This window comes from Mus musculus, chromosome 10 (genome assembly GCF_000001635.26).
Source record: "Mus musculus strain C57BL/6J chromosome 10, GRCm38.p6 C57BL/6J".
In the NCBI taxonomy this organism is placed as follows: domain Eukaryota; kingdom Metazoa; phylum Chordata; class Mammalia; order Rodentia; family Muridae; genus Mus; species Mus musculus.
Genome location: NC_000076.6, coordinates 65,042,996 through 65,055,004, shown reverse-complemented (window position 1 = coordinate 65,055,004; position 12,009 = coordinate 65,042,996). Strand labels below are relative to the sequence as shown.

Sequence of the window (12,009 nt, the reverse complement as noted above, 5' to 3'; positions counted from 1 at the left end):
TTGCTTTATCTCTCAATTTTCACAGTGTCCACCTTTCGTGCATCACAAATTATATCCACCATGTTTCTCTACATAACTCAGTAGGGGATATGCACCTAATCTAACAACGAAGTAAAAATAAAAAGTTGAGTGTGAGTGCTACTGAAATCTCCCTCAGAGTTAAAATCAGAGAAATATTCTTTCAGGCTAAAGTTCAAATATATTAGCAGCCCAGCATCTTCCATATTCATTTATGTTTATTGCTTCAGGCTCAGTCAGAAATATCCTGACAGATGGAGGCTGGCTTTCTTGTTTCAGATTCTATGACGTTTCTTGATAATGAAATGGATATGTGCCTCCTTGAACGCTTCTGATGGGAAACAATCCAATCTCACTGTGACCTTGTTTTCCATGGCCTGCTAAAGAGTTAATAGTAAAAGCGGGTGGCATCACTCATGACCTGCACATAGATTTAAGAAAAGTGCAGATGTTGCAGATGTTGCAGATTATTTTCACTTTTATTAATGGCAGAACTAGGGAGTTAGCACATCCTGTTCGAAGGTGAATTTGAAGAATAAATTATTTTGACAATCAGGAATATTAAAACAACCATGCAGATTGGAGCAAAAGTGGTCTTCACAAGTGGGGAAAGCATTGTCTCACTATGCAACAATTACTTGGCATGCCTGCAGACAAAATTTACATTGCGTGCCTCTCAAATGCCTGCAATTTAAAACGTAATAAAAATAAGGCGGTTTCCCTTAACTGTTCTTTTAGTCTCCAGGGTTGCAGGGAGCTGTACTCAATGGTAATCTGAAGATTTTGGAAATTTTCAGAAAATGTCACAACTATGTTTTATGATTTAACGTGTTTTTATGCATCCATAAGGATCCTGAGAAAAATTAACTTCGGATGAAGAGGTGCTATTGTAGTACAAATGCATATGAAGTCCAGGTTATATAACATAGAAGACAATGCTCCAAAACTTACTGTCTGGCCCCACACAGGAGACACGTTATAATATTTAGATCACTCTAAATTCTCAAGAATCAAATGGCCATGTATATGACCATTACACACCAAGAGTTTCTTTCATCCTCTCAATTATTGGATTGACTCGTTCGCCTGCCCGTGGTTTCAAACACTTCCTGCGGTCCTTTTAGTATCTATAATGCTTTCAGGTGGTCCTGAGGGGCTCCTTTCCTCTTTCAAGATCTTTGCTTTCTCGTCTGTTCTGCAGACAATGTTCTGCACTCTTTTGGTACAATAGCTAAGAACAGAGGTTAGTCTACCCAAAGCATTTACCATCCAAAAATAGTCTGATCAACTCTTCTATTGATGCTTAAATTTCTTTCTCCCTCTCCTTAGGACTTTACAGATAATATATTTAGGTTGCCTCATAAAAGCATGATGCAGGCCACTTTGCAGTGGATTTAATCCGTAAGGTTATCTTCCATGGCCATTGCAGTCTATTCCATATTTAGAGTTTAAAGAGGTCTCTGTGCATACATCTTGAGACCTTCGGTCCTTGGGAGCCTTAATTTAATTTAGCATCTGATCTCTCTTTTTATACAGTTTCTTAGCTTCTGGTTTTGTTTTTGTTTTGTTTTTTTTTCTTTTTGTTTGTTTTTCTGGCTTTTTGCTAGTGTTATGCTGTAATGAATTCCTTTACCAGTTATGCCTCTATTATCTCCTCCTAAAACAGTTCCTTTCCCACATTTTATGAATAGATTAAAAGATGATAGAGATAGGTACCTGAGTGGACAGCTTAAACTTTCAGATCAAATTCATACCAAAATAAAATCACTTCCTCCCATGAAGCAAATGTGCCTCTTTTGTCACTTTCCTTTACCGCCACATGTTCTTATTTAAACTAGTGATAATTTTGAAATGTACTTGTTGATTTCCATTCTTTTCTAAATAAGTTTAATGTACGTGTCTAAGGAACTTAAATTTCCTCTTTGGATTTTTTAAAAGAGTTATTTATGTAAATGTGTGTTATATAAATGCATGAATGTACATTTACCTACTATAAGAGGGCATTTGGATCTCATGGAACTACAGGTATAAATAGTTTTAAGCCAACATATGGGTGCTGAGATTTGAACTCAGGACCCCTGGAAGAGCAGCCATTGCTCTTAATCACTGAGCCATCTTCCCAGCCACCTGTTTGGATATTTTTATTGCAGACTTCCACAGAAATTTCTGTTGCCATCGCTTCTCGGCCTTTTGGCTAAGATCAAGTGTAGAAATTTCTGTTGCCTCAATCTAGGGTGATGGTATATTTTTATTTAATAATCATCTCACACACATTACCCCTTTATTAATAATATGTTAATTTTGGATAATTAAGCTACAGGACAGGCCTGTGAATTACATTCCTGCAATCAGAACTTGTAAAATGCACAGAATAAAATTTAGACAATGTGTGTGTGAATAGGGATATTGCCTCCATTCCACAAGGGCATAATAAAGTAGAAAAAAAAGGAAAGCAATTACCATTTTTCTAGCTTCATTTGAGTAAACTTTAAAAGACTGTATGGTCAAGTTCTGCTTGCTCTAAGGTTACTCACAGATGGTACCCGCTTAATATAGAAGTAAATTTCTCTTTGCAGAATGAGCTAATGAGACAGAGAGGCTCTAGTATAGAAACACGTTTGTTCCTATACTAGAATTTTATGGAGAAGAGATGAACATCACATTTCAGTGAATATAAGGGGACAGCATAGACAGGTTCTGGTATGTTCCAATGTTAACATGCAAGGCCTGAAGGACTAATAGCTTTCTTTCTTATCAGTGCATATAACTAGAAAAATTCCCAATTTGTTCTACCAAATATTTTAGTAATACCTTAAATGAAGATGTCAAGAAAAGAATATGGCAAAAACACACTAAAATAATACAAATAGAAATAATAATACAAATAGAGGCGGGAGGCCAGGCTTTAGATCATGTCCATAGAAAAAGAGTGACTTCGCTGCTGAAAGTGGAGACTACAGGGTTGGGCTGAAAACAAGGAATAAGGAACTAAAGGTGCATATTAAAATCAGGACTGTGTAAGATTAAGGAGTTGAGGGACATTGTGAAAACTGCTATCTGATGAGATAGAATTGCTCATGTTTGAAGACTGAGGTTTGATAAAAAGTGCAACATCTTCCAAGGACCTGTAGGAAAAGGAGAAACAGGACCACTCTGAGAAATGCCTTTTTAGCTTAGTTCTGTGAATTTGTCTGTTTTAAAATCTCTCTGTATCAGGCCCCAAAATTGTTTGATGAAAATTAAGGCTATTTATTTTTAAGTTTTAAAAAAAATCCAAGAGAGGGAGATACCCATGTATTGGAGATATAATAAAATCAACAATGCATGCAGGTGGGACATTTTAAAACTAAAGAGAATGAGAAGGTGGATTTAGGGCTATAGTTTCACCAATCAGTACAATGAGAACCACTTGAACATGTATTAAAAATTTTAATATTCTGCTCACGTTTCTGCTCAGCTTCATCATAATTTGAGATTATAAGAAACAGTTGTCAGTGATTTAAAGACACCTAAATGAATTTTAAAGAAAGAGTTAAGTTTGAGTGCCTCTGGTGCAGATCATGTCTCCACCATCAGTGAGCAAGTCCTAATGCATAGGTCTTAAAAAGAGCCAAGAGAAAAACTTTGGAGGAACTTTCTCTTCTATATTTTCTGTTTAGTTAGAAATATAATTAGACTAGTTAGTTCAAGAAATCTCAAGTTAAAACATTCAAGGAAAGAAAAACAGTATGGGGAAGAATGGCTTACTCTGTACAATCTCTTCTAGCTATAGTAATGACTGCCCTGGCAAAATCTGCTCATTGGGGCAATGATAGCATGAATCCTCTGGGAGTATCTAACCACGTTTTGATTCAATCTCTTCACAAAATTAATTGATGCCTGGTACTATTAGGCTCTACAGAAAAACATACTACTATTGTTCTGCTAAGTGCATTTAATATTTAAGTGCCCCAACCCCATCTGGTGTTTACCTTTATGTGCATAGATCAACACATCTCTCACCCCTCATAAGAGAACCTTGCTTGGGCAGAATCTGGCATTTGTTGTCAACAAGTGCAAAAAGAAAGAGACTTACCCCTGGTAGAATATCTATATCACATCCTTTTCCCTGAAGTGGAGGATCGACAGGGAAGACAGGGAAGAAAGGCTGTAACAGTCAGATGTTGTAAAGGACTGCTGGCAAAATGAAGTTTTCTGGACACAATAGAGTCAGAGATGTTACATACTGTTTGACCATATGCACAAAATAAAACGATCTAAAGTTCCAGCACTGGTTACCAAGGGAGATACAACATCTCGCCATAGCAGAGGAGGGGTTGGTGATGGACAGGTTCTGGGAGATAGAGAATCAGAGGCTTTCAAGTATGCAGCTCCTGATAGGCTGCACATGCTCTGTGGACTGACCTACACCAATGTACACTAGCACCATGAAGTGGATTCAGTAAGTTTAAAAATAGCACAGGGAATTGAGAGGGAAACATGATGAATGGGATTATGGGAAAGTTGGAGGGGAGGAAGTCACAGATATATTGGATCTAACCGTACTATATTCATGTATCATATTTTCAAATTTAAAAAAAATAGCTTTGCCCTTACCTTGTCAATTCTACCATTCCCTCAGACTTATACCACTGGAAAATTGATTTCAATTTTTCTTTAGAGTTTATTGACTCTAAAATATGATGAAAATATGACATGAACAAAATAAGATTATACATGGGCATTTGTACATGAAATGAATCATATTTTTTAAAAGAAAGTTCAGCACAAGGGCACATGCTAAATATGCATAAACATGAAGTTTATTTCAAAAAAGAGATAAAATAGTAATCTCTGACTCAATATTCTCATTTGTCACTCCTTCAGTACCAGAGGTCAAATATAGACTAAAATTATAGCGCAGCAGAATATGAAACTTTGAAAACCAGGAGTTGAGGGAGGGAGAGAGAGATAGCTCATTGTTTAAAAGCACATACCACTCTTGCAGAGGACTGAGATTTGATTTTCAGAACCCTCATCTCATGACTGAAATTACAGCAGCTCCACTGGGATCCTTTGTTCTCTTCTGGCATCTGTGGGGCCCTTCACACAAGTACACATACTGACATGCAAACACATACACATAAATTTTAACAAAAAAAATAACAATTTTTCTTGTGAGAGATTATCTCCATTATCATTTTCATTGGAAATAAATTCTTCTCTTATACAGTACATTCCCACCAGTGTTTCTCCTTCCTTCACTCCTTCAAGCTCCCCTCCTCCTCCCCTCTCCCTAATATCCACTCCCTGATGTTTTCCTTCAGAGAAGAGCAGGCCTCCGAGAGACAATAACCAACCATGACAGAACAAGATACAATAAGACGAGGCAGAAACCCACATATCAAGGCTAGGCAAGGCATTCTAATAAGAGGAAGAGTCCCAAGAGCAGGCAAAGGTGTCAGAGACAGACCTGTTAGGACCCTCACAAAACCATCATGCTCTCAGCCATAAAAATTATGCAGAGGACCTAATACAGATCTATATGTGTGCTTGTTTCTTTACTCTCTGTGAGACCATGTGAGCCTGCTTAATTGATTCAGTGGGCCATGTTCTCCTGGGGTCCTACATCCCCTCTGCCTCCTAAATCGTTTGTTCTCCTTTTCTGCAAGTCTCTCCAAAGAACATAATAATAATAATAATAATAATAATAATAATAATAATAATAATAATAATGAGGAGGAGAGGAAGAAGAAACCTAAGAATCCCACCTGTTAATCAGGCAGGTGGGAGCAGATATAAACATTTGGAGAGAGACTACATTTGTGTAACTTTTAATATAAAATATTGACGCAATCATTCCAGGTTAGCATCTTAAGTTAGGCTTTATCTATGCACACATGGAGAAAATGTGGAAGCATGAGGTTCAGTACTCTCTGTGGTCTGGGATATCCATGAAATTCTCTGAATGTACCTTCGATCTAAGCCAAAAGAGAACTCATTGAAAAGACGATGCAGAGAATGAAGATGAACATAGAGGGCTATGCAGGAGATCGGTTATTAGCCTCACTCACTGTAGAATTGTATTACTTTTCATGAAAGAAACCCACATGATGACAACACTTATGACTGATTCAACATTGCCCCAGAATTGATGTGTCTGGACTTGTCATTTCCAGACACTGGTTATGTGACATGACAGCTGTCTTATTTCTTTCACCTAGGCTTTCATGCACAAGTACAACTGAGGATCAGAGCTCTGTGGGATTGGATTGTTAGCCTGAATTTCCCTTTTCAGAGGGGGACGTTAATATGTCTATTTTTATTATTAATACATTGGCAGAGCCATGGATCTATATCGCTTAGTCCTCCAGTTTTCAGAGTCTATTGCCACAGAAAAAAAATGTTTCAACAAATAGTTTGAAGCCAAGCACTAAGAATACATGTGAAGACTATCAAGGTATTGGGGTTCCTGCTAATTCTCCTGGCCCCAGTGGCGTTGAGTTTGAGACCGTGGGCTGTCTTTTTGTCTTTCCTTAAAAAATAAAAGATCTCAATTCTCGAGCAACTCTACCTGATTGAGGTTTGTGTTTTTCTTTCTTTCTTTGTTTTTACCCAAATATCCTAAACAAGAATAAAAGTTAAAGGAGACTGGGTGTGACGTTGGTTACAAGTGCTTGCTTATAAGAAACAAGTTATTTCGAATCTCAGATTATAAACCTTGATATGTGGCAAATCAACTTTGAGCTGCATATTAATAATAATAATTGTGTGGCATAATACAGTTATCTGTATTTTTAAATTGTTTTTGTTTTAAGATTTGTTTCATTAGTTTAACCATGTACATGTGTTTGGGTCTTTGAATGTGAGTGCCTACGAAATTTAAAAGCATACAACCCCCTAGCTATGGAGTTACTGGTGGTTGTGTGCCACCCAATGTAGTACTGAGAATGTCTGTTACAATAGCCATATAAAAATTAGACCAATGAACCATCTCTTCATCCCCTAATACATAATTTTAATAAAACGGTATGAATTATTTTAAGTATCCCAATAAGTTAATATGCCTAGTTAATACATTTATTTGTTCTCCAAATGTACTACATTCTAATTCTTTCATTGAAATGGCAGAAGACAAATCTTTATACAAAAAGTGACCTTTCAATTGTGTAACCACTGATGTCACACAAATAAATAAAGGACACCTTAAGAGTGGTTATGCCACTATTTACTTGGGTTTGAAATGTTTTCCCTTTCAGGGCCAGCAAGGATCTGAGGTACTCTGTTGGGGAAGTAGCCAGGTCAGCAGTTAAAAATGGAGAGTAGGGGTTAACCCCCCCACACCCCAGTAATTGTCAAAGCCAAATAAAATAGGCATAGTCTGAGTCTCTTTCATTCCTAAGCTAGACAGGGATAAGTTTAAATTGGTTCAACTATCAGGGAATCAGGGATGCTAATGAACCTCACAAGAAAGTGGAAAGTCTTATCCCTGAGAAGGAGTTATACAAACAGTGAAAAAGTATTGGGAGGGGGGAGATACCCTTTTTAAGTAGCTGACTGCTAGTTAAAATCCTGTGCTGTAGCCTTTCTGAGCTGTTGTTCATGCTGGGATGGGCTCTTCCTCACTCAGCTGCTCCAGTCACGCCTACTTCTGTAAGTAATCCCCCAAAAAACCATGAGTTCACCAAGCTAGTCTTGGGTGAAATTATTTCTTTGCTATGGGGTTAGTGCTTTTCTAGGCTAAACAGAGTTTTTTTCTTGTCTCTTCAGAAAATATACAACAGTATCCTAAAGCAACTTTCAGTTTAACTAAACGCATGTAAGGATTCATATGAGTTTTAGCGTATTAGATGAATATTTCAGATGTTCAAATTGAAATGACACAAAACAATACGACCAGATATGATGACCGTTCATGTGTTTTGAAATTAACAAGAAGATGATACTGTATTTTAAAACTCTGGCCACCGGAGGATTTAAAAGGACACAGAGTCAATGAATTATAAAAGGATACAGGATGCTTCTGTCCTTATTTTATGCTGTGTAAAATGATACAGGAACATCCTAAACAAGATTTGCCCAGCCTCATTGACAGTGCTTTCATGCTATACTTTCTTTATATCCTGTCCGAGCACTGAGGTCCAAAGAAACGATTCAGCGACTATTTTTCTTGCCATTTCAATAATAAAAGTAAAACACTGAAACAAAATTGAACTAGCAATTGTGATTTAGTTCCCAGGCTTTTATTTCCAAGAAGACTTTAACACCCTTTTTGTGACTATGAATATCAATATCCTGTAGACAAATTTATATATTGGTGATATAATACTCTCAATAGTATAAAGCCCATGGATTGCAGAATTTGTTGTTAATGGGAATTTTGAATGGTTTTGCCAAAGGTTTTCTCAATATGATAAATACTAACTTGCAGTTTTGTTTATGAGGGGAGGTGTAGAATTGCCTGCTTGTTTAAATATCAGACTTTTGTGTTTTGTACTCATAAGACTGCAGAAAAACTAACGGAAGTTCTCATCATCTTAAAAATGGTTTCTAATCTAATGTCAGTTGTACAAAGGCTCCTTGCTGGCTTGAATATTTATCCCTTTACAGCCTGCAAGTAAAAGTGAACATGCCTTATCCACTGTAAGCCAATGGTTCTCCATATTGTGACCTTTTAATACAGTTCCTCATGTGGTGGTGACCCCAACCACAACATTATCTTCATTGTTACTTTTTAACTGTAATTTTTCTAGTGTTGTAAATCATAATGCAAATATCTGTGTCTTCTGAAGGTCTTAGATAACTCCTATAAAAAAGTACTATGACCCCCGAAATGGTTGTTAGCCACACGTGTAGAAGTACTGAGGTAAGCAAAACTTTCGTCAACAAGAATGAAGAGGTAGGCTTTATACAACCCCTTGGACTTCAGTTTACTCATCTGCAAAGTACCAGTGATGGGGTATACTTTACAGAGTGAGTTCCTGATAATCATTGTATCCATAGTCATAATATTAATAATGTCAGGGGCAAAGCATTTCAAAAGTACTGGGTTGTAGGCTTCATGATATTCCCAGTGGCTAGGAATCTTTGTCGATAGGAAATTTAAACATTAATCAACATTCAATGTAAGATTTTCAATAAAAGATGTATTAAGAAGATATCATCCCTCTCAAGTGTTCCAGGACCCCTAACAGTAACACAATATTTTTTTTTTCATTGTGTGAAAGGCACCAAGAAAATGGCATGTAGCAGCAAGGTCCAGGAGTCCAATGACAATACCACTTTACCAGCAGTAGCCCTTTTACTTTTTCATTCTTGGAAACCATTTCAATTTGCTGTCCCTAGATTCTCAAAAGGACAACAAAGAGTCAATCTTAACAAAGTTCGACTGAAAAGCTTAGACAGGAAACCGCAATTCATTTACTTTCAACAAGAGTAGCACAAAGATCCCCTCTTTTTAGCCTTACAATAGACAATAAAAGACAAAACCTCAATAAAAATTATATCTATTAATTCCAATTAATATTATATATATTCTGATTGTAACATGAACAACTTACTGGAGAACAAACCCCTCAAAAATTAACTCAGCATTAGCCATCCACTGTCAATAACTCCTTTGTTAGAGATTGAAACTTGTATACTCCTCCCTTATCCATGCTTGAATCTTTTTAGAGCAAACTTCCTACTGCCAGTTAATGTCAATTCACAAAAATTTTAGTGGTACAGATGTAATGGGAGTAATAAAGTGCTTTATGATTGAGTTTATGACTTGCTTGATAGACACTCATGCCTGATACTGTAAATTTGTCCAAAAGCATCTATCTAGGGTAAGTGCTAGAAGTGAATCGATTACTATTATTTTGCTAAGTGAACATAGTATCAAACTACCTATTAAACACATATCTCTATACTCTTACATTAGTGCAACTCTCAGGTCTCATCAGAAAAGGGTCTTTGTGAACTAGGTGGTATTTAATACAGTCACAGAACTGGTCAGAAAAGTATAGAGAACATGATTCATTAGTGTGTTCAGTCACAAATAGGATGCCCCTAACATCAAGGATCAAGGAACATTACCAAAGAGTGGGTGTAGATATAGTAAAAGCCAGAGGTAGAAGTGGACATGGATGAAGCATCAAAAGTAAGCCAAAAATAACAAGGAAGCCAATCAGCATTCAAGCATGGATAAGGGAGAAGTATACAAGTTTCCATCTCTAACAAAGTCGATATTGGCTAATGGCTAATGATAAGAGAGCTAATTTTTGAGGGGTTTGATTTCCAATAACTTGTCCATGTTACAATCCATATATGTATGACATTAATTGGAATCAATAGATATAATGATTTTTGTTGAAGTTTTATCTTTTACTGTCTATTTTAATGCTGCTAAATGTGGGAGGGGGCCCTCAAGACCTGGCATTTACATTTGTAGCCCCTGTGACCTTGCTTCTGATTGGTGAATAAAGATGCCAACAGTCAGTAGTAGCTAGGCAGAAGAGATATAAGTGGGGTTTAGGTTTCATGAGCTTGGGAGGAAGGGAGGACCATGAGGGGAGTGCAGGAGAGGAGACAAAAAGTGGCCATGGGTAAAGAGTCAAGAGCATTTGACCCTGAGGCCTGCCTAGTTGGAGCTAAGAGCATCCCAGATGGAGCATAGTAAGCAATAACTCAGGGCTATCAATAGTAGAATAGATTCTAATAGCATGGAGGTTAGGTATCTATCTATTCAGCTCTTGTGCTTATCAAGGCTTATTGTAAATATAAAAGCTGTGAATATGTCTTTCATCTGGGAACTCAGTAATGAAAGGCAGGGTAGAAGCCCTGGGCTAGGTTTTAATTAACTTATGACAACAATTTTTAAAAAGGAAAGCTCTGTTTAGTGGTAAATACCTTTAAACCCAGTACACACAAATCAGAAGTGGGCAACCCCTATAATTTCTAGTCTAACCAGTGATTCATAGTAATACTGTACCTCAAAATGGAGGGAGAGGAAGGGGAATAGGAAATGAAGGTACAAAGGAGACATGAATTAAGTATCCTAGAGGAGATAGAGATAGAAATAGGCATAAAATAATATAATAAAATATAATATATATTTGTATGCAATTCTCAAATAACAAATAACATTAAAATTTTTAATGTTTTCTTTCAAGTACCTATTTTACATAGTTTTGTATTAATTGTGAACTTGGATATAGTCTTTGACTGCAAGGATGTTGTACGTGAAATATGTGGCATTTAATAAAACTACATAATTTGTAAAATTTCTCCATATACTGAGCTTTAAGTCACAAAACATTGAAAATTTGATAATAAATGAATATATTCAGTATTTTCTATGTTTATTGTTTTGCAATTTTTGATGGCTTGGATTGTGGTGTAGACAAAAAGAAACGGCTAGGAACTCTGGGGCATTTAGTGAGTACAGGTTTCTCGATAAGTGCAAATGTTAAAGCCTAACAAGGCACAGCAAGCATCTAGAAAAGTGGTTATAAAATTATTTCTTTCTGTTCTTCTTTATTGAAAACATAAGTAATAGACACAAACATCTCTTCAGTCATTTTTGTGAAATTCTAAGGCTAAGGAGAGCAAGGACAGAACATTGTACCTCCTTGATGGAGTGTTCAGAGGTCATCAAAACAGACTTTGATGAAAATCTATATTTTATAACAACATGTTCTTCACCTAGTCAAGAGTTATAATGGATATAAGGACAAGGGGAATGGCTATAGAGCTTATTCATTTGTGAAGAATCATATTGACATTTTAAAAATCATTAATGAGCTTCCATTTCAAAATATTCTTGCATATAGTCATAAGTCTCAAGAATACCCATTACTCTTGCACTTAGCTTAGCCTGTGTTAATATTACTATAAAACACTTATGCCTATCATAATTTAATATCAAAAGTTTTCAAATGAACTGTGTAAAAATTAATACTATCCATACTTAATTAAGTTTACCTAGTTCTCATCTAGGACCTTTAAATATCCTATGAACCACCAAGA

General features: G+C 36.3%; 1 pseudogene; it reads left to right on the top strand.

The window, feature by feature from the left end:
* The first annotated feature begins 2,192 nt into the window (after window positions 1-2,192).
* Window positions 2,193-2,300, top strand: Gm51834 (annotated as a pseudogene).
* The last annotated feature ends 9,709 nt before the right edge of the window (window positions 2,301-12,009 follow it).